The sequence below is a fragment of the Polypterus senegalus genome, chromosome 10 (genome assembly GCF_016835505.1).
Source record: "Polypterus senegalus isolate Bchr_013 chromosome 10, ASM1683550v1, whole genome shotgun sequence".
NCBI classification, from domain to species: domain Eukaryota; kingdom Metazoa; phylum Chordata; class Cladistia; order Polypteriformes; family Polypteridae; genus Polypterus; species Polypterus senegalus.
Genome location: NC_053163.1, coordinates 130,517,821 through 130,545,625, shown reverse-complemented (window position 1 = coordinate 130,545,625; position 27,805 = coordinate 130,517,821).

Here is a 27,805-nt window from a genome sequence, read left to right as displayed (position 1 = left end):
AAAAGTAAAGCACTGCAGAGAGTGGTGTAGGCGGAATAGAATATGAATGGCACCAAGCCATCTTCGACTCAGGACATGTACTTGTGGCCTCAGAAAGCCAAAAAGGATTATTAATGAGCTTAGCTATACGGTACAGTTGACTGGCAAATGGTACAGGGGCAATGGCACCTGCAGCAGTAGATTTTAGGACTGCTTCTATCCAGAAGCCATAAGAATTCAAATACTGCATATGTTACATTCTATGTACACTTTATTTATTGCTTCAATTGTAGTTTCCTCAACTGATCTGATGAGACACGCATGTAAGGATTTAATTGTACTGTGTATACATGATAATAAACTTGACATGACTCGGAAGCAGATCGACCATTCCAGTTATTAAGACTTGCTTAGTAGGCCCAGAGACAATGGTGGGTATAGTTTTGTTTACCTGTATGTTATACTTTGATTTCCTTCTTTGTTTATTCATTTTTGTGTGGTATTTTTGCTAATAAAAAAAACAAAACTTTTTTTTTATTGTGTTCTAGTATCGCTTTGGCTTTATTGTGGGTTTGGAAACATCTCAACAGCACCTCCTATCTCTGACACAACTGATTACATTTATTAGCGATGGCTCATTTTGTGTAAGTCTAAACTCTAAATTTTTTCACTGTTAAAGAGTTAATTTATTTTACCTCTAAAGAAACCTTACAAGAATTTCTGCTCTTCATTGTCCTTCTCTTCCTCCTCTTTCACTTCCACTGCCTAACACCGATTTGGCCAGCGATACCTTGTACGTCAACATCATTCTTTGACTTAATCTCATCATCTCCATCAGAGAATCCCCTGGAAGCACATGAGACACGAGTCAATAGCAAGTTAAGGAGGGGCGACTCTGGCTGTGAAGGGCTTGGCACTTACTGCTGTGATGGCTGCATTTCTCAAATACCTCAGTGGGCATCCAGGTGGACAGCTGCCCAGACATATACCCGTGCTTGAAGGAGGTTTGTCTTTCCTGTGCAAGCTTGCCTACACCAACACAAATAGGTGGTAGCAGTGGTACTCTTTAAAACCCTGGCAGTACAGATTCTTCTGAAATTGAGCTTTCCTCCTGTATTGGCTAGGATCAATTTTTGCATCACTTCTGTCCTTTTTCTTCCTGTATTTTACTGAGATAGGCAACATTTCACCAAAATGTGGCATGACATCAACATAGTTAGACAGACGCACTGTCTATGAATTATTATCCTCCTTTGAAGTTGACATTTTATTGTTATACATCACCTAATCAAAGTGGACCGACTCTGATCAACAGAATAAAACTTTTAATATAAAAGTGAAAACAGATCTGTGAAAAGTGATCTAAATTAATTGTAAACATTAAACACTAAATAATTGATCACATGTGTATTGACAGCATTTAATATGACACACCTAAATTATTAGTGGTGCAGTGAATTGGCTTTAGAAGTCCCAAAATTAGTTTAGTGGAGGTCATCTCTCTGGGGTTTCAGCTTAATGCAATATAAATACAGTACACCTGAATGTGGAAGGGCCAACTTCTGGTTAGTCAATATCATGGCCTGACCTACACGATGAAGACAAAAGAAAACTCTAAACAGCTCCATGAAAAGGTGCTTGAAAAGCATAAGTCAGGGAATAGAGACAAGAAAATTGCAAAGTCAATGAATATCCTTTGGAATCCAGTTAAATCAGTCTTTAATAAATGGAACGCGTTTGGCATAGCTGTAAATGTACCTACCACAGACCATCCAAAAAAAAACTAGTGAGAGAGGAGCTGCAAGCTGTAGGGGATGAGATTTGAGAGAATTTGCAGACAACAGCTGTGGCCCGGCTGATTCACCAGTTACAGCTTTATAAGAGGGTGGCAAAAAGAAAGCCACTCAAAAAATGAAACGTGTTTGCTAGAAGGCATATAGGCAACTCCAAAGGTTTTACGGTCTGCTGAGACCAAAGAAGACTTTTTTGGACTAAACATCATGTTTGAACACTGCACATCATTAAAAACACACCATACTCACTATGAAGCATGGTGGTGGCAGGATCACACTAAGGTTACTTCTGAGCACTAGGGCCTAGAAGATATGTGAGGGTAAAATGAAAGCAGTACTATCCTGGAGGAAAACCAGATGCAGTCTGCAAGATCTCTATGTCTTTGGTGAAACTTTGTTTTCCAGCAAGACAATGACGCCAAGCAGAAAGGCAATGCCACATATAAATGGCCTAAAATCAACAACCGTAATGTCCTGGGGCCTCATTCATAAAATTTTCCTTGGATTAGAATATGAAAATATGTGCATGTCAAAAAACACAGGAAAATTAATATGCAAAAAGTATATATATGATTTATAAAACCTGGTGTACTGTACACATTTTTAGGCAATTCGACCTTTACCAGTCGCAATCACCTTGTAAATATGCATACATTATTGCGTCTCGAATGCTACCAAGAAACATTCATATATAGAGCATACCAATCAATCTCATATATAAACAATCACAATGCTGCAGACGTTTGTTGGCTGGCAGTAAAGCCTCTCACATGAGGCATCAAGACACCACCACGTGCATTAAAGAGTATCTGGTTATGCTCTGCAACTGAGAGCACAAGATCTTATGTGGCATTACAGTGCCTCATCTCTGCGTTCTAGGTGTCCAGAGAGGTGAAAGACGCCAGCGTCTGAGTGGTAGCCTCTATTACCTGGCACGACATGATTGCTGTTACAATGAGTAGTACAGGCCATATGGAACACTGACTGCTCAACTAGTTACTTTACTGACAAGCCAGCCAACATGTACAGCACTATCATGTCTGTCAAAGCTACTTTGCCTCAAAAAAACGATTCACGGGTTGATCCAGGCCACTGACTCATGGTTAACAAGAGCAGCTTCATTCTCATTAGGTGCCTTTATTGCAAAATAAGTGAAGTAAATTGCTCCAATTACATTAGCAGATCTGGCCACTGCTGCAAATTTCCTTTTTATGCTCACAAAAACATGTTATGTTTTACGTTAATGAGCACATACCATTCAAAAACTGGATGTAGTGAATTGCCAGTCGGTTAATGGCTTCCAGCACAACAGGCATGATGGAGTGAAGCTTGGCTGAAATATTCCTAACCTGTCAGCTAGTTTCCTGATAAATAACAATAGGCAGCTGATATAAACTAAGCAAAAAAGTTTTTCAGTGCAAATGTACAGCACCAACCCCCTTATTCTTTTATTCAAGAATATAACCAAAGGAAAAAAAAAGCATTTGATTTACAGGTGGCTGTAAATGAGTTAAAAATTCAAGCTCAAATGTTAATCAACAGGGAATTTACACATAATCTTGAATGGTGGAGAGGTAAGAAATGCTGCCCTATAACCTGAAGGTCTCAGGTTTGAGACCGGGTGCTCAGTGTTTTAAATAGTGAGCAGCTATTATTATTTCTACAATATAATAAAAACATGCATTTGATTTGAGTCTGTAACAGCCAGTGCAAATTTTGGCTACTTGGAAAAGTAGTAAAAGTGCCCCATATAACCCAGATGGAAGGACACAATACTACCAGTGACCACTAGGGATGCTAAATGCAGTCTTAGCCTTTGCGGAGTCTAATAAAGGAACCTGCCGGTACCCCCCTTTGTCATGTTAAGTTTGGTCAAGAATTCAGCCTGTTCTAGTCATTTGAGGAGGTTGTCCACTTGTGGCATAGGATAGGCATCAAATTGGGAGACTTGATTAAGCTGCCGGAAGTCATTACAAAAATTCCAACTTCTATCAGGATTAGAGACCAAGACAATAGGGCAGGACCAGGGACTATGACTTTTCTCTATCACACCTAATTCCAGCATACACTTGACCTCCAATTCCACTTCCACCCTTTTTGCTTCAGACAATCGATACAGGCATTCTCAAACGACCACCCTGGGCTCTGTCACAATGTCATGTGCAATTAGGGAGGTCCATCCAAGTTTCTCGCTCACTATCTCCGGGACAGACAGGGTGACTGCTTCCGGCTCCTGTTACTGATTGGCGGTCAAATTGGGGCCAAAGTTAAGTTCTAATTTGTGAGTAAAGAGGGAATGGGACTGACCAGAGGAGGGGTCAGGATCCCTTTCCTTCCACATCTTCAGCAGGTTCACATGATATACAAGTTCCCTTGGTCGACGACTGGGATGTTTCACCAACTAATCGATGAGCCCCTTTCCCTCTTTAACTTCATACGAGCCTTGCCAATGGGCCAGTAATTTGGAATGGGAGGTAGGAATGAGGACTATGATACGAGCTACAGGGTGGGACTCCCTTAGAGATGTGCCACGGTCATAATAGCGGACCTGGGCTACTTGCACCTTTTCTATGTGTTGTTTTTAGAATGGGTCAAATTTTAGCAAATCGAACACCTAATCGCCTGATATATTCTAGTATATTTGTGAAGGGGAGGGCCTCCTCCCAACCTTCCTTTAAGATATCCAATATGCATACAGTAATTCAAATGATGAAAACCCTGTGCAGGCTTGTAGGACTTCCCGATATGCAAAAAGGACGAGTTTGGGGAGCTGATCCCAGTTCCTTCCATCCTCGCTGACCACACTGCATAGCATCTGTTTGAGGGTCTGATTAACACTATAATTATCAAAGCCTACGAAGAAAACTTGTAAATCCGGCCCACCTTAAATCCCTTTCTCCATCAGCGTCTTTTGTCTTGTAAATGTGTCTCTAAGCACAAGCAGCCTGCTATACCATCCCCCCCACCACCACAGAAAGAGCAAGAAGTTCTCCCAGCTCAAGCCTTGATTATCTTGGAGTGAAGTGCTGGAGTTTTAGAGGAGAAATAATAGATCGTTATTTGGAATACATACATTTCATGTGTGTTCCGTGTCTACAACAATCTATGTAAATACATCGTTAAAACAGAAACATTTTTCATGTTTTAGTAGTAAATGACAAAATGTCAACATGAACTGTACAAAATGTGAAGGCTGAAGTCCAAATATCAAATAAACACTTTCACAAAAGGTGCAAGTATAATACAACAGTTTCCGTGGTTAAGCAGTAAGAACAGCTGACTTGTAATCAAAAGGCTGCACGTTTGATCCTGGGTGCCTCACAAATTTACTTTTTTGAGTAGTGAGCTACTCTTATTGTTAATATTATACAATAAAAACATACATTTGACTTGGGTCTGTAAGAGCTGGTGTAAATTCATAGTACTTGTAAAAGTTACTGGGTTTTTTCCCCCCTTTTATTCTCTCAGTCATGATCACAATACAACACATATCTGACACTTTTAGTTTTTAATTAAAACTGTGAATAACTATACACTAGATGTGAGTGGTGTTTTAAGACAATGGAACTGGAAATTCTCTGATCTGGAGGGATAAAAGCTGACACACAAATGCTGGTGTATCATGCCTTCTTATCTCATTGTCACTTGAATTTTTTTTTATTTAGTTTTGTTGAGTGTTCCTGCTCACGCTGAATTAGTACCTTGCACCTTATGGTCTATGATGTCAAAGCCACACTGACAAAAAACAGAGACATAGGTATATATGACATTTGGAAAAATTCATTTTATAAACTGATTAGTACATTTCAGAAAACATTGTGACACTGATGCAACATTATTTATATTATTCATAATAATTTGCATACCTTCTTGCAGTTGTAATCATTGACAGCATTCTTTTTTTTGCAGATCTTGCCACACATGAACAAGACAAATGACGCTGACAGAGAGGTGAGAAAGGATTTAAGGTGGGCCAGATTGATGAGTTTTTTCGTAGGCTTTGGTAATTCTAGTAGTAAACCGCTCCACTAGAGCATTGGTTTGAGGATGATACAACAATGTCTTTAAATGCTTTACCCTAAGCAACTTGGCCATTTCCCTGAACATCTCCAATGTAAAGGGCATCCCTTGATCTCTCAGGACCTCGTAAGGGATGCAGACTCGTGCAAAGATCCATACTAACTCCTGTGCAATAGCTTTGGATGTAGCCAAGAGCAAAGGAACAGCTTCAGGATATCGGGTAGCATAATCTACTATGACCAGTATGCACCTGCGTTTGCTAGCACAGTGTTCTAGGAGTCCTAATAAGTCGACCCCGATGCATTCAAAGGAGACATCAATCAGGGGAATAAGAACTAAAGGACCATGGCCCCTCCTGGGAATTTGGCGCAGTTGGCAAGATGTGCAAAAGCGGCAAGCCTCCTCATTGATTCTTGGCAAAAAGAATCAGAGCTTAATAAGCTCAAGGGTTTTTTCGATGCCTACAGTAGGTGGGCTCCCAGGAGGCCCTGTGGCATAGGACGCTGAGTGCGGAGGCCATGAACCAAAACTGCATTTTTTTGTGAATTTAAGGGAATCATCGTTCCATTGTTCCCTTTTAAAGGATTCCGGAGTCTGCATAAAAGGAAAGTGCAGCTGTGAGAGGGGATCTGTAGTGACCTCAATGGACGTGGTTTCATCCTTGGACTGCCGAAGCGCCTGATGATGACATTTCATTGTGTAATGTTCCAGGAATCTCCATGTCACTCTAGGGAGCTCCGTCTCCTCTCTCAGCCGGCTCTGTACATGGTGTGGAGGCAGCCTGGAACTTATTTTCTCCGCCCATTACTAGACGCTATTATTGTTTAGAAGTGATCAGTGTTAAACCACTTTTATTATCAGACCAATCTCGCCCCAGTATCACTGCAAATGGGAGGTTTTGAAGGACCACTATGGTTAATTTTTTCAGCGATCCTTTGTAACTAGTAAAACAAGAGACCGACCTGTACTGACGGGTATCACCGTGAATGCAGCTCAGATTGGTCTTAACTTTTAGCCATTTTCACGGCAATACAAAACAGTCAGCAACAATGGATATGTTGCTGCCGGAATCAATCAGGGTCGACACCATATACCTATAAAGGATTAGCTCTTCTGTACAAGGGAAAGAATAGGGGATTAACCATAGCACACCATCGGGCCAGGAACCGGAAGTGATATCGACAGGCCCAGGTGGAATTTCCTGTGGATATTCTGCAGAGGAAAAACAGGAAGGATCCATGCACTCTGCCACCCCCTGGTTTGGCAAGGAATTACCCTGTTTTGAGCCATTTAGCTGCTTCCTATGCACATGTGCGACAACGCTAAAGAGTCTTTATCCATTGATCAATGTCAAAAAAGCCACATTAAACACTGAGAGAGATAGAGAGATATTCATTTGTTCATAGGGGAAATTTATCTTTATACAGGAACTCAAGAAATATAAGGTGACCCAGATCTAATTATGCAACATTTAATGCAATGCAGGAAAACAATACAAGACAAAAGAATTGCTGTTCGACTGACAACCATCTCCCCACCATTTTGGAATGCAGGGCAGGTGCTGTCATCTATCGGCAACTAAAATAATTTTTTGTGAATTCTCTATGTAATAAACTTAATAAGTTATAGCATAATGCAGACTGCATAATTAGATCTGGACCACCCTGTATTGTAACAAACATCAATAACCCCCCAAAATTCTGAGAATTACAAAAAAGAAGATAAAAACCTTCTGACTTTGCTAAACATATGAGAGGAGTCCTAGTCACAGTGAGGCACTATGAAGGCATAGGTATATTAGGTAGGTATAAAGGAGCCCCAGTCACTTCTTAACACAATTCTGTTAAATATATCAGTTACTTATTACTGCGTCATGAAGAATATGTACACTAATGGCAATTAGCTGCAGTGGGCTGGCACCCTGCCCAAGGTTTGTTTCCTGCCTTGCTCCTTGTGTTGGCTGGGATTGGCTTCAGCAGACCCCCGTGACCATGTAGTTAGGATATAGTGGGTTGGATAATGGATGGATGGATGGCAATCAGTTTTGTTTTATTCTCTCATCCTCTTCCTCCATCCTCCCATAACTAAGCCTGCCTTTTTAATCAGCTTGTTGATATGGCGGGTCTCTCTTGAAGTATGTTACCAGCCAGGCACACCACAGTGTAAAAGATCACATTGGCCATCACATTGTATGATGTATAACATGTCATTACTCACATTAAACAAATGCAGTTTACTAAAGAAAAAGAGTCTGCTCTTCTACTTCTTATCCAGTTTGCCACTTATGTGGATCTCCAAGTACTTGCAGCAGTGTACCACATCCTCATTCACTCCATGAATAGTGACCAGGCAGGGAGGCTCTTTAGTGAGATTAAACATACTTGAATAACTGAAATAGCTGAGAAAATACCAATGATGAACTTTTCAACTAGCATGCTCAAATGGTCCAACTTCATGTGAAACCTTTGTTAGTGAAACCAACACATTGTGTTCATGTGCCAGTCAGTGGCAGACTACCCTGTCCTCTTTAATTTTGTTTGAAGAGTACAGACTTCCTGCAATCTTGTGCTAAAAATAGGAAGTCAGGATTGTAGGCAAGTGGAAAGAGGAGACATTGTATTCCATGCTGATGTGTACGGTTCAGACAGTTTGCCTGTGACAAAGCACTGATCCTCTGATTATATAAATTTGGAAATGATGCAAAACATCTGTATAGTATTTCCTCTGATGAATATATTATTTAAAAAATGGATTGTTAGCATGAATTATCAATTCTTTGCACAAGTGAAAGGCACAAAGGCTGCCCTTTGACAAGTATAGTTTTAAATAAATGCATTCAGGCGTCTGTGCCAATCAACTGCTTAACTGACAGGAGACAAAGAGTACAGATAAGAGGAAAATTGTTCACACAGACTGAGGTTAGAGTTCCTCAGTGGTCTATCCTGTTTTAGAAACTCCGCTCTGAGTCATAACAAGGTTTGGGGCAGCCACCCATATATTTGGTACCCTGGCTGCAAAGTTGCAAAAATATAAACAGCACTGATGTGCACAAAACCAAGTCCAAAACGGAACTGAGGGAATAGGGAAAAGGTGGAGGCTTTTAAGGGGGAAGACAGGAAGTGATGTCAAAGGGGTCAGGCTCACAAGGGTCTTCAGCCACAGGCTTGAGCCCGGATGTGACATCAGAGGGGCTGGAGCCAGCAAGGTCTTCCTCCATAGGCTCAGACCCGGAAGTGACGTCAAGAGGGCCAGGTGGAATCTCCCGTAAATGGTCTGCAGGAAAGGGAGAAAAAGTCAGTGCACTCTGCCACATCCTGGTTTGATTCAGAATTGCCGTTATTCAAGCCCTTGAGCTGCCTCCCATGCTCACGTGTGTGACACCTGGGACCATTACTTTTTTCTGATTTACACTAATGACATGCATAGATTTTGATATAGGTAATGCAGTTGTGAAATTTGAAGATGATCCTAAAACAAGAGCAATTGCAGACATTTACAGACAGAGGGCTTAGGAGTATGCGCTGATAAGAGTGTTGTCGCAACTACCACACCCCGAACCACCTGGATTGGGGCCCAAGTGCAGTGGGTGACACCTCAGCACCACACTGGAACAGTGCGAGATTTTATAGTGGCTGGAGTGCCAATTCTGCCACCAACCCACGGAAAATGCAGCAAAAACTTGTGAAGACCTGGAAAAGCTTTAGAACCTGGTGAAAACTTGGAAAATGTGGTTTAATGTAGAAGAATTCAAAGTGCTACATGTGGACAAAAGGAATATCAACTATAAAACAAGATGGGAGACACAGCTCTAAGAGAAGAAAAATGTATTTTGTTAAGGATTTAGGGGTTTATGTTGACAGAAGTTCATCATCGAAGCAATGTGCAGAAGCAATTAAAAAGGCAAAAAAATGTTAGGTGGTATTGTAAAAATTGTTGAAGATGAAGGGATATGATGCTTAGACTATATAATGTACTAGTGAGACCACATCTTAAGTACTGTGTGCAGTTCAGCTCACCCTGCTACCAGAAACACATAGCAACACTTGAAGCTGTGCAGAGGAAGGCAACCAAATGCATTCCAAGGCTTATGTACATTAAGTACATGTCGTACTGTGACAGACTCAGAGAATTAAATCGGTTTAGTCTCAAGTAAGAGGACACTGAGTGGGGTACTAACCTAGGTCTTCAAAATTTTCAAAGGCATTTATAAACAGTTCCAGACACATTTTTGAAATCAGGTACTCCAAGACACCAGCGGGAATTAAGGGTAATGCATTCAGGACTGAAGCCAGGAAGCACTTCTTTTCACAAAGAGTTTTGGGAATCTACAGAGTTCTGTAGATGAAGCAGAAACCTTGACAATATTTAATAATTATCTGAATGAGATATTGGGACAGCTTAGCTATTAGCTAAACAAACAAGCTTGAAGGACTGAATGGTATCATCTAACTTAATTTCCTATGGTCTTATAATTATTAGCTTATGTAGACGACTTTTCATGGAGACCACCATCACATCATATCCTACATAGCTCACAAGAATTCAATAAAAAGTAATGCAGATCAATTTTGAAAAGACTATGCAAATTTAACATAAACTAGTAGGCACTATACAGGCAGTAGTGGAAAGATTTGATAAATGCTCCTGTGTTATGACAATAATGCAGAAGTCACTTGATGGTAATAACTATTTAACCAGATAGCATCAAAAATGCCAGTCATAAAATCAGAAAATTCAAGCCAACAGATCTCAAATGCAAAATAGGAAAGGTGGCTCTCCAACGATTTGCCTCATCGACAGACCTGATATGAGATCTGCAAAGCTCTGTGTGTGTTTGCACAGTTGATGGGTTAAGCAATTGAAGAAAAGTGCCTCTTGATCCAAGGTGAGATGGTAGCACAGAGTTTACCTCTATGACCTTATGTGGCGGACAATGGATAGCTGAATACATGCAAAGCCTTTCGTGACAAGCATGACAGTCTGAAAGGCAGCCATTAATCTGATAAAGAGGTTGCTCTAAAGGAGATGATGAGATGCCTGTTTGTAGAGGACATCAAGCATGCATGAAAATGAAAGCTTCACATACTTAAGACTGAAATTCAAAGTCTCCACCCTCTCTTTTTTATTGCAGTACTAGTATTTTTACACTGGCTGTGCATAAATTTGTTTTGTACAGAAGATTGCCATTGTATTTTTAATAGCTGCTGGACAATTACACAGAAAATGTCTCAATGCATTCGATTTTTTAAAAGATTGAGTGAATGTTGGCATGGAGTGTGAAAAACTCAGGTTGGTCAGCAGCCTTCACCTTCACCTTGTCCGAGTCTCAGAGTGAAGTTCTGTACTTTTGGAATTTTAAGTGAAGGAGAGTTTTATAGTCATGAAAAGAAGGCACTCTTGGCAAGAAACCGCCTCCATGTGTGCTAAGCATGCGTGCAAGCCTGTGTGTGTGCGTGTCCACTGCTGACTTTCTCAAAAAAGCCGCACCCTGCCATCTCAGTTTCAAAGCGTTCATCAGACATCGTGTCAGCAGATAAAGCAATTATAGTATTAGTGTCGCTTTGTCAGAGGAGCTTCTCAGGATGGGGCTCAAACACACACATCAGATCCTAATCACTCTCCCTCGACTGATTCTGTCATTGCTTCTGCCAGCATGAGGCTTTCCAGAGATAGCAGAGACAGATAAGAGGAAGATGAGCAGGTCTGCGCCGCACAGGTTTCTATTAAACTAGAGGACAGGTAAAATGCAATGCAGTCCGCGAGGACAGTGCGTTAATATGTTTGTGACTTGTGCCCAGTTCAGACAGTATTCAGACCCCTTCATTTTGTGCACATTACATTGTGGATTTAATGTTAAATGGAGAAATTGACCGTTTTTGCCCATCAATCTACACTCCATAACCCAAATGACAAAGTGGAAGAATGTTTTCAGAAAAGTTTGCAAAATCACTAAAAATCGAAATCTGAAACCTTTTATTTGTGTAAGTGTTAAAACCCTTTCCTGTGGCACTCCAGATTGAGGTCAAGTGCATCTTGTTTGCTTTATTTCTCCTTAAAGTATGTCTAGAATTTGAATGGAGTTAACCTGTGACACAGTGAAGTGACTTTAGAATGGCACACACCTGTGTATGTAAGGTCCCACAATTCACATTGTATGTCAGGATCAAAATCAGTCTTTGAAGTCCAGGGAAGTCTCTGTGGTTCTCCTCAATAACCTTATAATGAAGCATAGATCATTTCCAGGGTGCAAAGCAATTTCTAAAGAGTCAAGTGTTTTCAAGAACATAGTGGCCACAGTGCTTATGAAAAAGAAGACATTTGGAACCACCTGGAGTCTTGTTAAAGTTGACTGTATGATCAAACTGAGTAACCCGTCAAGAAGGGCCTTGGTCAGTGAGGTGACCAAGTACCTAATGGTCACTCTCACAGAGCTTCAGATGTCAACTGCTGAGATGGGAGAACCTGTCAGGTGGATGACTGCCTCAGCAGCATTCCATCAATCGGCCATTTATGGTAAAGTGGCTATCTACCACTTAGATACTGCCAAACAACATTTGAATGACCCTGAGAACATGAGGAAAAATATTATCTGGTCTGATGAGACAAAATTTGAACTCAGTGGGCAGAACTCTAAGCATGATGTTTGGTGAAAACCAGGTGCTGTTCGTTGCCTGCCTAATACTATCCCTATAATAAAGCACAGTGATGGTACAGGGGTGTTTCTCAGTGGCAAGGACAGGGAGACTGATCAGAATTGAAGGATGGATGAATGCAACCAAAAACACATACAGTACATCCTTGAAGAAAAACTGCTCCAGAATGCATGAGACTGGGGCCATGGTTTATCTTTTAGCATGACAATGACCTGAAGCATGTAGCCAAGACAATGCTGGGGTGGCTTAATGGAAACTTTCTGAATGTCATTGAGTGGCTCAGACTTAAACCCCACGGAACATCTGTGGAGAGACCTGAAAATTGCAGTTTACTAACACTGTCCATCCAGTCTAATGGCACTTGAGAGGATCTGCACGGAAGAATAAAATATACTGCCCAAGTCCAGGTTTGAAAAACTTACCCAAAAAAACTTGAAAACTAATTGCTGACAAAGGGGCTTCTACAAAGTACTAAATTAACGGTCTGAATACTTACATAAATAAGATATTTCAGTTCTTAATTTGCAACACATTTGTACACAATTCTGAAAAACTTGACTTTCACTTTGCCACTAGGGGTTATCGATTAACAAAAACATCAAATTTATCAATTTAAATTAAATCCACAACACAATAAAATTTACAGAAAATGAAGGGGTTTGAATACCCACTGCATATACCTATTGTTCTTCTTAGTATAGCCTTGCTTCCTACATCTGGTATCTAACTGATACCTGAAACCTGACTATCCCACCAGTTTATTCAATCATCATTAGTGTGACCCTGAATCAACTTCCCTCTATATAACAAAATTAATAAGTAACTTGGTATCATATCACATTAGAGTTCAGCTAATGAGTCCCCATTGCCTCTGCATCAGTCCCCCTTATTGTTCAATCATCATTTGAAAATACAGTGCATCCGGAAAGTATTCACAGCGCATCACTTTTTCAACATTTTGTTATGTTACAGCCTTATTCCAAAACGGATTAAATTCATTTTTTTCCTCAGAATTCTACACACAACACCCCATAATGACAACGTGAAAAAAGTTTACTTGAGGTTTTTGCAAATTTATTAAAAATAAAAAAAAAACTGAGAAAGCACATGTACATACGTGTTCACAGCTTTTACCATGAAGCTCAAAATTGAGCTCAGGTGCAACCTGTTTCCCCTGATCATCCTTGAGATGTTTCTGCAGCTTCATTGGAGTTCACCTGTGGTTAATTCAGTTGATTGGACATGATTTGGAGAGGCACACACCTGTCTATATAAGGTCCCACAGTTGACAGTTCATGTCAGAGCACAAACCAAGCATGAAGTCAAAGGAAATGTCTGTAGACCTCTGAGACAGGATTGTCTCGAGGCACACATCTGGGGAAGTTTACAGAAAAATTTATGCTGCTTTGAAGGTCCCAATGAGCACAGTGGCCTCCATCATCCATAAGTGGAAGAAGTTCAAAACCATCAGAACTCTTCCTAGAGCTGGCTGGCTATCTAAACTGAGCAATCAGGGGAGAAGGGCCTTAGTCAGGGAGGTGACCAAGAACCCAATGGTCACTCTGTCAAAGCTCCAGAGGTCCTCTGCAGAGAGAGGAGAACCTTCCAGAAGGACAACCATCTCTGCAGCAATCCACCAATCAAGCTTATATGGTAAAGCGGCCAAACGGAAGCCACTCCTTAGTAAAAGGCACATGAAGGACTCTCAGACCATGAGAAACAAAATTCTCTGGTCTGATGAGACAAAGATTGAACTCTTTGGTCTGAATGCCAGGCGTCACGTTTGGAGGAAACCAGCCACCGCTCACCACCAGGCCAATACCATCCCTACAGTAAAGCATGGTGGTGGCAGCATCATGCTGTGGGGATGTTTTTCAGCGGCAGGAACTGGAAGTCTAGTCAGGATGAAGGGAAAGGTGACTGCAGCAATGTACAGAGACATCCTGGATGAAAACCTGCTCCAGAGCGCTCTTGACCTCAGACTGGGGCGACGGTTCATCTTTCAGCAGGACAACAACCCTAAGCACACAGCCAAGATATCAAAGGAGTGGCTTCAGGACAACTCTGTGAATGTCCTTGAGTGGCCCTGCCAGAGCCCAGACTTGAATCCGATTGAACATCTCTGGAGAGATCTTAAAATGGCTGTGCACCGACGCTTCCCATCCAACCTGATGGAGCTTGAGAGGTGCTGCAAAGAGGAATGGGCGAAACTGGCCAAGGATAGATTTGCCAAGCTTGTGGCATCATATTCAAAAAGACTTGAGGCTGTAATTGCTGCCAATGCACAACAAAGTATTGAGCAAAGGCTGTGAATACTTATGTACATGTGATTTTTCAGTTTTATTTTTAATAAGTTTGCAAAAACCTTAATTAAACTTTTTCATGTTGTCATTATGGGGTGTTGTGTGTAGAATTCTGAGGAAAAAATTAATTTAATCCATTTTGGAATAAGGCTGTAATATATTAAAATGCGGAAAAAATGATGCGCTGTGAATACTTTCCGGATGCACTGTACATGCGGTGCTCAAAAATTTGAGAGTTTAGCTTAAATTGGTATATGATCCTGGTGTGGACCAGGATTACCTCTGGTATACTAAAATATGTAAGATGCCAATTCCCAGCATTTGTAATTTATTATGTTGTCGAGAGAATTCACATGTACCTGGGGACTAAGCAAAACAAATCTCAGAAGAGAGTTGTGGAAGACATCAGACAGGTCATGTATCTGTCTTCTCCCAGCAAGGTACCAGAATTATTGATGAGGGTACATGAGGGTGGGGTCCTGAGCTTGAATCGCTGTTCAGACCCACCTAGCTATTTTCAGGTGCCCACAGAAAAATGTAATCTGTAATGCCAAAGCATAGAAGTAGCCTAGATTTGAAACTAATTACACAAAAAACAAAAAAAGTGTCAGAGTGTTATGTTTTAGCCATGGCCTGGTCCTTGTCCTCATGTTTATAATTATTTCTTTGTCCTTTTTAGTTATTTCTGATGTATTACTTTTCATTAATTATATAATTTTTTTTTTATTAATTTTATTACAATCCATACAAAGCAATCAAGTTTTTACAAAAAGAAGAATTGAGTTAAGAACAGATCAATCCCCACCCTGAGAGAGAGAGCAAGCCAAACGGCGTAAAATTTAAGGCTTGTAAACATACCTAAATTAATAAATTCTCTGTGCTTTATAAACTTATTTTAAAATATTACTGATTAGATCCTGCCATGTTTTGAAAAAGTCTGTACAGATCCTCTAACTGAGTATTTGATTTTTCCAATTTCAAATAATATAACACATCGGTTTCCCACTGACTTAAAGAGGAGAGTTTGGGTTCTTCCAGTTTATCAGAATAAGTCTGCGTGCCAAGAGTGTAGTGAATGCAATCACAATTTGTTTGTCCTTCTCCACTTTAAGACCCTCTGGAAGAACCCCAAACACAGCTGTTAATGGGTTAGGAGGGATTGTGAGTCCAAGGCTGTCTGAAGGTGATTAAAAATTTTTGTCCAGAATAATGTTAATTTGGAGCAGGCCCAGAACATGTGACCCAGTGAAGCTGGGGCTTGGTTGCAACGTCCGCAGGTTGGATGTTGCGCTGGAAACATTTTGGAGAATTTTAGTCGAGACAGATGTGCTCGATATATAATTTTGAGTTGTATAATTGTATGCTTTGCGCATATGGAGCTTGAGTGAATTCTCTGCATTGCTACTTTCCACTCCTTTTCTGATATATTAATTGAGAGATCTTTTTCCCAGTGTCCTCTTGGATCTTTGAAAGGAAGGGATTGTAAAATGATTTTATATATTGTAGAGATGGAGTCTAATCCTTGAGATTGAGCAATATTTTTCCAGCGTGGATGAGGGTGCAAGATGAGGAAAATCTGGAAGGTTCTGTTTAACAAAGTTCCTGATTTGAAGATAGTGAAAGAAATGTGTAGCTGGAATGTTAAATTTGGAATGTAATTGTTCATAGGATGCAAAGACGTTGTCTATATAAAGATCTCTAAGCAAGTTAATTCCAAATTTTTCCAGATATTAAAACTGCATATGTTTGTGAAGGTTGAAAGAGGTGGTTCTCTTGCAGGGTGCCACAGATAGAAGCTTCTCCGTCTTAAAATGCTTTCTACATTGGTTCCAGATTCTAAGTGAGTGGAGCACAATTGTTATTAGTGTATTGCCGATAACGTGTGTTTATTGGAGCACAAGCAAGGAATACAAAGAAGTACTGCAGGATTTTACTTCTATTGCGTCCAAGCCTGTGTATGTTCTTCTATTTGTGTCCAGGTTCTTATCGCCTGTATATTTGTCGCCCAGTAATAAAACTGGAAGTTAGGTAGAGCCATGCCGCCTTCTGCCTTTTGTCTTTGTAGGGTCGCTCTTTTGATGCGTGGATGTTTTGAATTCCAAATAAATGAGGTTATTGTTGAATCTAATTGCTTAAAGAATGATTTATTAATGTATATTGGGATGTTTTGAAATAAAAAAAGGAGCTTAGGAAGAATATTCATCTTAACAGTGTTAATTCTTCCAGCTAGTGTGAGATGAAGGGTTGACCATCTATGCAAGTCTTGTTTAATTTTTTCCATGCAGACGACGAAATTTTGTTGATAAAGAGCTTTATGTTTACTTGTGATGTTTACCCCTAGGTATTTAAACTGTTCTGCAATGATAAAAGGTAGGTGTCTAATCTAATATTATATGCTTGAGAATTCACTGGAAAGAGTACACTTTTATTCAGATTAATTCTGAGACCAGAGATCTTTTGAAATTCTGTGAGTGCTGCTAAGACTGCAGGCACAGAATTTTCTGGGTCCGATATATACAGTACCATATCATCTGCATATAATGAGATTTTCTGTTCCAGTCCTTCTCTGCTAATCCCCTTTATCTGATCAGTATTTCGACAATGTATTGCCAGTGGTTCAATGGCAATGCAAACAGCAGCGGTGACAAGGGCATCCTTGTCTAGTGCCACGCTCTAGTTTAAAGTAGTCTGAGCAAATGTTATTGATGCAAACTGAAGCTTCTGGGTTAGTATACAGTAATTTAATCCATGCACAAATGTTCGGGCCAAACCCAAACTTCTCCAATATAGTAAAAAGGTATTTCCATTCAATCATGTCGAATGCTTTTTCTGCATCCAATGATAATAATATTTCTGGGGTGTTTGATTTAGTTGGTGAGTATATTACATTAAACAGGCGTCGAAGATTTGAAGATAAGTGTCGGCCCCTAATAAATCCAGTTTGGTCTTGTGATATTACCGAGGGAGCACTTTCTCCATCCTTCTAGCTATGATTTTAGAGAGTATTTTAACGTCGTTATTCAGAAGTGAAATTGGTCTGTATGATGCACATTGTAATAAGTCCTTATTTTGTTTTGGAAAGACAGTGATTAGTGCTTGGTGAAAGGTTTGTGGAAGAAATTGGTTATCTCTGGCTAATTATATAATATATATAATATATATTAATTATATAATTTTTGTTAAAACTGATTATTAATTTATTATGTAGTTTGTGTTGTTCTATCTGTTTCGTGGGTGGAACCCCAAGAGGAGGAACCACCACAATATCACCACCAAAGGACCACCCTCAGTCTATATATTTGAGAATGGGGAGCAGGTCTTTAGTGGTTCACTGACATTCAAAAAGTGCATTATTTTTTATCAATTTATTCCCTCTGTCTTTGAGATTTTAATTCCTGGATTACAGATTTGAACTAGTTTCCTATGGGTTGTCTATTTAGGCAAACCCCTTTTGCCTCATTTTAAGATATTTCCATATTTCTTTGTTTATTACATAATTAATATTGTCTTTTAGAAATATTCTGTTTTGGACCAGTCACTTAAGCCATAGGGTTTTATGGTTGTTCTCCCTTGATTGGCATTTTTGATATATTTTTAGACATTTTGGGCCTATGTAGGCCAATGAATATCAGTAGAGTCTGGGGTCAGACTGCCTGGGGTGAAGACTTTTCTTGGACTTGCTTGGTTTATGGGTCTTTTTCAGGCATCATATATTTTTGTCATTTTAATTGCAGTAAAGAATAACATTGAAAAGATTTCAAAAGGTGAATGGATAACCACAAAAAATACAGAAACTACACAAGAGACAATAAGCAACAAAGAAAAAGACAAAGTATTCAACATCCCTGTTTAAAATTTCACCTGATAGCCATCACAGCACAACACAAGAACAGCAAGATCTCTTAACAGAAAGAGCATGCCATGTCAATTGTTATAAATAAAGATCTTTCGATTAGCTATTTTGAAAAAGAGAGAAGGTGAAAGAGAGAGGGACAGAGGGAGAGAAAAATATTTAAATTCAGTTCAATTCAGTTTACTTTTGTTTAGCAGTCTTAAATGGTGCAGGCACAGAACACTGAGATAAGTTCACAGGTTGATACAAATAAAAACTTTATAAATTACTAATTACACAGCAAGTACACAAAAAGATACAGATTTGTTAAAACCAGGGGTCTCCAACCTTTTTTCTCCCCTAAGAGCTACTTTTACAAAATGAAAATGGCCGAGAGCTACTCATGTTTTCTAACATATATTCTCATAGCTCATTTCAAGTCAAACAAACTGAATAATCTTGTTTTGCCTGAACATTTACAAAATGTTGGTGCCCACAACTCACATTTTGCATTAAAACATCAAAAAAAATATTTGGTTCACCTGCAAGTGCATTTTGTATGTCTGTACGTATTTTCTAGTGTATCTCACACTATTGAATTAAAACATGAATGCTGTCAAAACAAAACAATGCAATTCCAAATACACAGATATTACTTATTCATTTGTTTCATGTCACTGTTTCACTTCACAAGAGTATTCACATGTCCAGTTGCATGTGTGATGTGTTTTTTAGTTAGTCAGAACACTCAACATGAGGTGTATGGTGGAGTGGAGCCACTGAGGTTCACTCTTATGGAGTCATTGAAATGTTCATCTGTCAGTCGTGTTCTGAACTTTGATTTCATGACATGCATGTCAGACTCACAGAGGTATGGAGACCCAAACAAAGCAGACATTTTCAGAGCTGCTTGGTGAAGATTCTTAGAGTTATCTGGCTCTACTAAGCTCCAGATATGCTGAGAATGCTGTTGAGACTTTAACTGCACATTATTTTAAAGGTTTACTAATATATAATATGTAAAATCCAATCTCTGTCTGTCTGTCTGCTTTTCACGAGAGAACTACTTAACGGATTTAGATAGGGTTTTTTTCTATAATTTGCTTGAACATTCCGATTGATTTTGCGACTTCTCTCATTTCACTATGTATCATAATTCGCTTATGGTGCAGATTTATTTGCGCGAATCCGAGAAAAAGGCAAAAAGGGGAGGGGCCTTCCTCACTCACTTGCCAGCTTTGGGGCGCGTACCTTAACTCTGCTTAGCTAGCGAACAACAGAACAATTGAATTCAACTTTGTTTGATATTTAAAATAAAGTGAGTTTGAGTCCGGATATTCTCTTAAGTGTATACCACATTGAAAAGATACATTGTAATTCAAATTGTGAATCATGATTTTGTGTTAAAAGGATCACAATATGATTTTTTGGAAAGCTTGCCCACCCCTAATTTGACTAAGTTTTCAAATTTATGTAGGATTCATTAACCCTTTGGCAAGCTACTTGGCAAAGGGTTGCGAGCTACCAGTAGCTCGAGAGTGACGTGTTGGAGACCTCTGGTTTAACAGTCAGCAAGTCTAAATAGTTTTAAATTGTTTATCATAAATGGAAACTAACAATATCTGTCCATTAATTGCAGTTAGTATTAAACTTGACAGTTGACAATGGAGGAAAAAAAAAAATTCCAATCAGCAGCAGTCCTGGATAAAATAAACCTCTGGAGGCTTCATAGTCAGTTAGAACAGACAAAGTCAAACACAGTCACAGTTAAAGACCTCAGCTAACTGGCCACCCACCTCGGCCTAGACACTCTGCAGTAGTCTGCGTTGGACAGTGTAAATTAAAACCATTATTCTTGCACCCAGTTACTTTCAAAATATTTGGTAATTTTAGCTGCTAAAGTAAATTCAAAATAAATAAATAAATAAATAAATAAAGGCATGTCAGTAGGTTCAGTTTTTTTTACCACTTTTCAGATTCTGGGCACTTTTGTCAAGCTCTCAATAAACTTCACAGAGGTACCACACACTTGGTAACTGTACGAGGTATACAGTATGTACTGCTTCATTGTCAAATGGCCTTTCCAAAGCACATCATACTTCTCTTCTGGTATGTAAACTACAGCAAATCTCACTATTGTTCTGCCAAAGCAGAATGATTTTTATTATGGGACAAGAAGATGAAATGGAGTAAGTGTCAGACAAAACCAAAGAAACAAACAATTTTCAAACCCAGCAAGAGACAAGAATCCAGAAAGTAAGTAAAAAAACCAAGAATGAAAATACCATGCAATGTACGTGAAGTCATTCAGTTTAACTGAAAGCACCGATAACTGAACGGTGCATAAATGATCTTTTTAAAGGGTCGCATTGATGACATCACAGAAGCATCCTCCTGGTGACTTCTGGGAGACTGTTTTTCATTGTGACAAAATGCAAATCGCTTCTAAAAATGTAGGTGACTTCACATCCTTTGAAGCATTCATTTTAAATGTTAAAACAGATACCAACACAATTATAGTTCTAGTCTAGAGACCACCAAGGCCACATTCATTGTTCGTGACTGAATTTGGCAACCTTTTATCGGATTTGGCTATAAATTATGATCACACAGTGTTGATTGGGGATTTTAATGTACACATTGATGTGGAAACTGACACTTTGTTAACTTATTTGTTAAATTCAGTAGGAGTTTGTCAGATTGTCAAAGGTCCAACTCATAATCACACATTAGACTGAATTATAATTTACAAAGTTGAAATTCAAAATGTAAATATTACTCCATTAAACAAAGTTATTTCTGATCACTACTTAATTATGTTTGATTTAGTTATGCCCTCACCAATACACTCACAGATTAACACAAAGACAGTGCAACATTTAGACTGTAATTCTGCTTCAAAATGTAAACACACTTTGAGTAAGTCAAGTGTAATTTTGGAAACCGATTTAGATCAGTTGTCATCAAATGTAAACGTGGAAAACAATTTAGATCAGCTAACATCACATTACAATATGACATTGAGAGATGCTCTGCCCTTAAAACAAAAGTGATCAAAGCACATAGAAACTCTCCCTGGTTTAAAGAGAACACTCAAGCTCTTAAATTAGACTGTCAAAAACTGGAGCGCAGATGGAGAACAACAAAGCTGCAGGTCTTTCAAATTGCATGGACAGAGAGTGTTAAAAATATAAAAAACTGTCTTTAAAGCTCATTCAGACTACTATTCTAATATAATAAGTAACAATAATAATAATCCTCGGGTACTGATTTGAACAGTGGCTAAATTAACAAATGGGAATTCAGATCTACAGTGCAAAATACCAACAGACATTAGCAATACAGACTTTATGAACTTCTTGGATAAAAAAAATTTAAATATAAGATAAATTTCAGTATCACAGTGCAAACCACATACTAGCTTAGCTGACCCTGTCTCACAATGCATTCAACACTTTAGACATTTTAATCCTGTAACAGAGCAAGAAGTCTTGACTTTAATTTCTAAAATGAAACCTACTACTTGTTCCCTAGATCCAGTGCCAGTAAAACAGTGGATGTTCTTGCAGCACATTCTTAACATTATTAATAGTTCATTATTGAATGGGACAGTACCTGATGCACTAAAAGTGTCAGTCATCAAACCATTACTTAAAAAGTCAGACCTAGACCCACACATATTTAATACATTTCAAATTTACCCAAATTTTATCTCTTTAAAATACTTGAAAAAGTTGTCGCCAATCAGCTTCAGTCACACATTATACATTACAATTTATTTGAGAAATTGAGAATGATCTTTATACAGCTTCTGGAATATACTGCTGGAAGAATTATTACCAGAAAAAAAAAATACAAACACATAACTCCAATTCTTAAATCCTTACACCGGTTCCTGGTTACGTTTAGGGAGGATTTCAAAATCCTCCTTTTAACATATAAAGCCTTAAATGGCCAAGGTCCGGCTTACTTATCTGAACTTATCATGACTTACAAACCAGAACGTACATTAAGATCTCAAGATGCCAGTCTGCTTTTGATTCCAAGGATTAATAAAATAGTGGGAGGTTGTGTTTTTGTTACATTGCCCCTAAACTGTGGAATAGTCTGCCTGCTATTATAAAAGATGCCCCTTCAGTCTCAGCTTTCCAATCCTGGCTGAAGACTCAGTACTTCATTTTAGCATATCCTGACTAGAGCTGCTGATTAACTGTACAGACTGCATCTCTGTTGTTAGTCATTAGCACTAAAACATAAATAATATGATAATTATAATTTGTTACTAACCCTCACCAATTCTGTTTCTCTTCCCGGCACTCAAATGTGGCACTTGGTGCCACTGCCCTACTGCCGAGTTGTTTTGCCTGCCTAAGGAAAAGATATCTCTGATGGAGGATCACAGGAATCATCAGGTAGAGGAGTCCTTTCATCGTGGTGGCTGGCCCAGCACTGACTCAGCTGTGAGTAGAGGAGGCAGATTGATGGCAGAGGTTTCCAGGACTCTGAACAAATTTACTATTGAAATCTGCTCTGCACTTGTAATATTTCTATTGCAACAACAACGTCATTTATTTATATAGCACATTTTCATACAAACAATGTAGCTCAAAGTGATTTACATGATGAAGAAAGAGAAAAATACAAAATAATTAAAATTAGGGAACACTAATGAACATAGAATAAAAGTAAGGTCTGATGGCCAGGGAGGACAGAAAAAATAAAAAACAATCCAGACAGCTGGAGAAAAAAAAAAATAAAATCTGCAGGGGTTCCAGGCCATGAGACCTTCCAGCCCCCTCTGGGCATTCTACTTAACATAAATGACCTCACAATCAGTCCTCATGGTATTCAGGCTTCACATGGAAGAACTAGACAATGATGGTCATGTGGACTTCTGGCCTTTAATCCATCAATATAAGGACATCACGGTGCTTCGATCAGGTGGTGGTGGTGCAGATCTCCACCACAGAAAACCGGAAAAAGAACAGAAGAGAAAGTAGGGGTTAGTACGGATTTTGGAGCCACCATGAATAACAATGATAATCAATTGAATATACAGAGCATCAGGACTTAACTAAGATGAAGCTATAAGAAAGCCATGTTAAAGTAATGTGTTTTCAGCAGTGTTTTAAACTGTTCCACTGCATTAGCCTGGCAAATTCCTATTGGCAGGCTATTCCATATTTTAGGTGCACAACAGCAGAAGGCCGCCTCACCACTTCTTTTAAGTTTAGCTCTTGGAATTCTAAGTAGACACTCATTTGAAGATCTAAGGTTACGATTTGGAGTGTAAGGTGTAAGACATTCCGAAATATAAGATGGAGCGAGATTATTTAAGGCTTTTTAAACCATAAGCAGTATTTTAAAGTCAATTCTAAATGACACAGGTAACCAATGTAGTGACATCAAAACTGGAGAGATGTGCTCAGATTTTCTTTTCCTAGTTAGGATTCTGGCAGCTGCATTCTGCACTCGTTGCAATCGATTGATGTCTTTTTTGGGTAGTCCTGAGAGGAGTGCGTTACAGTAATCTAGTTGACTAAAAACAAAGGTGTGAACAAATTTTTCAGCATCTTGCAATGTTATAAGAGGTCTAACTTTTGCTATATTTTTTGAAAAAATGCTGTCCTAGTAATCTGATTAACATGTGATTTAAAATTCAGGTCAGAGTCAATAGTTACCCGTAAATTCTTTACATCTGTCTTGACCTTTAATCCCAATGGATCAAGTTTATTTCTAATAACCTCATTATATCCATTATGCCATTCACTAACATTCCTGTTTTCTCCCTTTATTTAGTTGAGAAAATTACTACTCATCCATTCGGAAAACACAAGTGAGACATTGTGTCAGTGAATCAAGAGTGTCGGGGACGTCAGGTGCTATTGATAAATAAAGCTGCATGTCATCGGCATAGCTGTGGTAGCTCACGTTATTCCCTGAGATAATCTGCCCTAACGGAAGCATGCAAATCAAAAAAAAGCAGTGGACCCAGGATAGAGCCTTGTGGAACACCATATAGAATATCATGTGTCTTTGAAGTATAATTACCACAACTAACAAAGAATTTTCTACCTACCAGGGAGGATTCAAACCAATTTAAGACACTGCCAGAGAGGCCCACTCTGCACTATTATATACGCACACAATACAATATTTTATTTTTATATAGCCCAAAATCACACAAGACGTACCACAATAGCCTTGACTCTCTAAGAAGACAAGGAAAAAACTCCCAAAAAACCCTTGTAGGGAATAAAATGGAAGAAACCTTGGGAAAGGCAGCTCAAAGAGAGAACCCTTTCCAGGTGATTGGGGCGTGTAGTGGATGTCAAAAAAAAGAAGGTGAATACAATACATATTAAAATACATACATACATATATAATATAATTATACATATTATATTGTATTGTGGATAACTTGTGTTCTGTTCTGTGTATTGTGTTGACCCCCATTTTTTTTTGGCACCCACTGCACGCCCAACCCACCTGGAAAGGGTTCTCTCTTTGAACTGCCTTTTCCAAGGTTTCTTCCGTTTTTTTCCCTACAAGGGTTTATTGGGAGTTATTCCTTGTATTCTTAGAGAGTCAAGGCGGGGAGGGTTTGTCAAAATGCTAAGCCTGTTAAAGCCCATTGCAGCACTCATTGTGTGATTTTGGGCTAAACAAAAATAAATTGCATTACCTCAGCAACGGCCAGTGCGAAAAATCACAAAACGGATGAGCCCATTAATATTCAAAATGCTGCCATAAAAAAAAATTAGAACTTAGTCAGAAACCAAGATAGAATGAAATACATGCCCTAATCAAATTCCTCAAACACAAAATCCTAAAATAGCTACAGAGAAGGCCCAAAAACTCCTCAGGAAAGTGTAAAGAAATGAATAAAGTACACCATCCATGATACCTATCACTGCGGCAAAAAAAATTTCAATTTCTCACTACTGTGCAAAGCAACCGGTACAGTAACTTGTTTTCATCAAAATACAAACACCTGAGAAGTGAAAGTTTTTCCACTTGTGATCTGCTGTACATAAAGCATTTCAAGTTAAAGATTTTATTGTTCAGTACATTTCAACTTAAGTCTTCTGAATTACATAAAATAAGGGCAAAGAAACTCATCAACATGCCATAAGTGACATTACACTACATGTGTATCTTGTAATCTGGTTTTATTGTGTGCTGCTGGATGAGCTGCAGTGCACGTCTGCTGGGCTCAGTCACAATTATATGTGACATTACATTGACATTATCAAATCTGCCGATATGGCTAGAATGCAGAACCTGCCTTAAAAGCCAGGGCCAGACAATCTTAATGCCAACTACAGAGTCTCAATCTGCATAGGAGCACCCCTCACTATAATGCCGTTTGCACCTTATCTCTATAAGATGATCAATTCAAGACCTTGTAACATTACAGGGATGTCTCTTGGAGGTGCATGCTGGGTATCCAAGTTCTGAACAAAGGCCCATAACTCAAGAACCAAAAACCTTGATGAACAAAACTTTGCACCTGTGGATAGCCAAAAGGATAGATTTATGTACACATAAAAAAGCCAAAGATATTCATTCCTTTTAAAATATCAACCACACCCTAACTCACTACTTTTCTCATAAAGCTACAGCTCAAGCTGGCCAACTCTGGTTACCAATACCCAGAACCCATATCTGATAGGGTGTGGCCACAACAGAAGTTAAAGCAATCCCTTTACTCCAGAGGCCAACTGTGATGGACTCGAAGGGTGGAATACTGTACCAGAGTTCGGATGAAGTTGCCATTACTCCAAATTTGTTGAGGAACAGCGAGTGCATGAGCAAGAGAGAGACAGAGAGATACCTATGTAAGGACTGAATAAGCTTGACCTAGCAGGCTTAAGTTTGCTAGTTACCGAGTAAACTGTGTATGTAAAATCCTTGAAGAGCAACTGCAGTACCACCCTCAACGAGAACTTGCGATCAAAGGTGAAGAAAGAGACGTGTTTCTGAACAAAAAAAGTGCACTGAAAAGTCTTTCTGTGTCTGCAGAAAGCCGACCAGGAAAGAAAAAGAACATCGCTCACCTCAACCATAAGTGTTACTTTGATTCCAAGAACTATAATTTAAGAGAATATAGCCAGCTAATGTATTATGATACTAGTGTAACTAACTAAAAATGAATTACTTTCTGAAGGATACATTTTAGCACTGTGTTATAAGTTTCTTCCTAAAACCCTGTCAAAAAGTACAGAGTAGCATCTCTCTTTCTCTCACTCATGCATGCGCGTGCACACAAACACAGTGAGAGAGAGAGACAGAGCTTTGTGTAGGGGTTTTTGGTAATCCAGTGCAGAAGCTGCTGTGAGGAAATGAACGCCACTGTATAAGAGAAGGTTAATAACTAGCTAAAGAACTTATCCAACTTGAACACATGAATTGAAAAATGAGGATTCAAAACTTATGCGCCTTTTTCTATAGAAGAAAAAAGCCTCCATAATTTTATGTTTTGTGCCATGCCATTTGTTATTGTCTTTCATTCTATATTGTCAAACTTAGGTCATAAAGTTGCACAGGAGAGTACAGAAGGTTTTCCAAGGAGTAGAAACTTAATTGCTGTTCTGCCAGTTACAGACACAAGTCTCTTACAGAGGTGATTCAGCCTCACAAAGAACAACTGCGTCCCCCAGGAGCAGCAGTCACAATATATATAGGACATTAATCTGCTTCCAGCCCTGAAAGCAAGTTCTCCAACTTGCACAGAAAACTTGAGGGTCGGTGACGGGATTGGCACTCCAGCCACTGTAAAAAAAAATCACACTGTTCCAATGTGGTGCTGAGGTGTCACTTGCTGCACTCGGGTCCCAATCGGCCATGTGGTGGCTGCAGCAATGAACTATTACAGCATTCTCCCAGCCGATATTATAAACATTATGTTTAATCATTGTCTACCTTGCCCTCTGTGTGTTTTAACAAATTTGCATATATATGTGTACCAGTTCGGTATTTAGTAATTAGCATAACCTATATTTGTTTTTTACTGAGAATTGAACACAGTGCTCAGCACCTGCACTAAGTGAAGACAAAAATAAGTTTTATATATATATATATATATATATATATATATATATATATATATATATATATACATATATACACACACACACATATTAAAATGAATAACTTGTGATGCGCTATGGCAATGATGAAGACCTTATGTTAGCTACAGAAGTGTGCTTACATAAGCAAGAC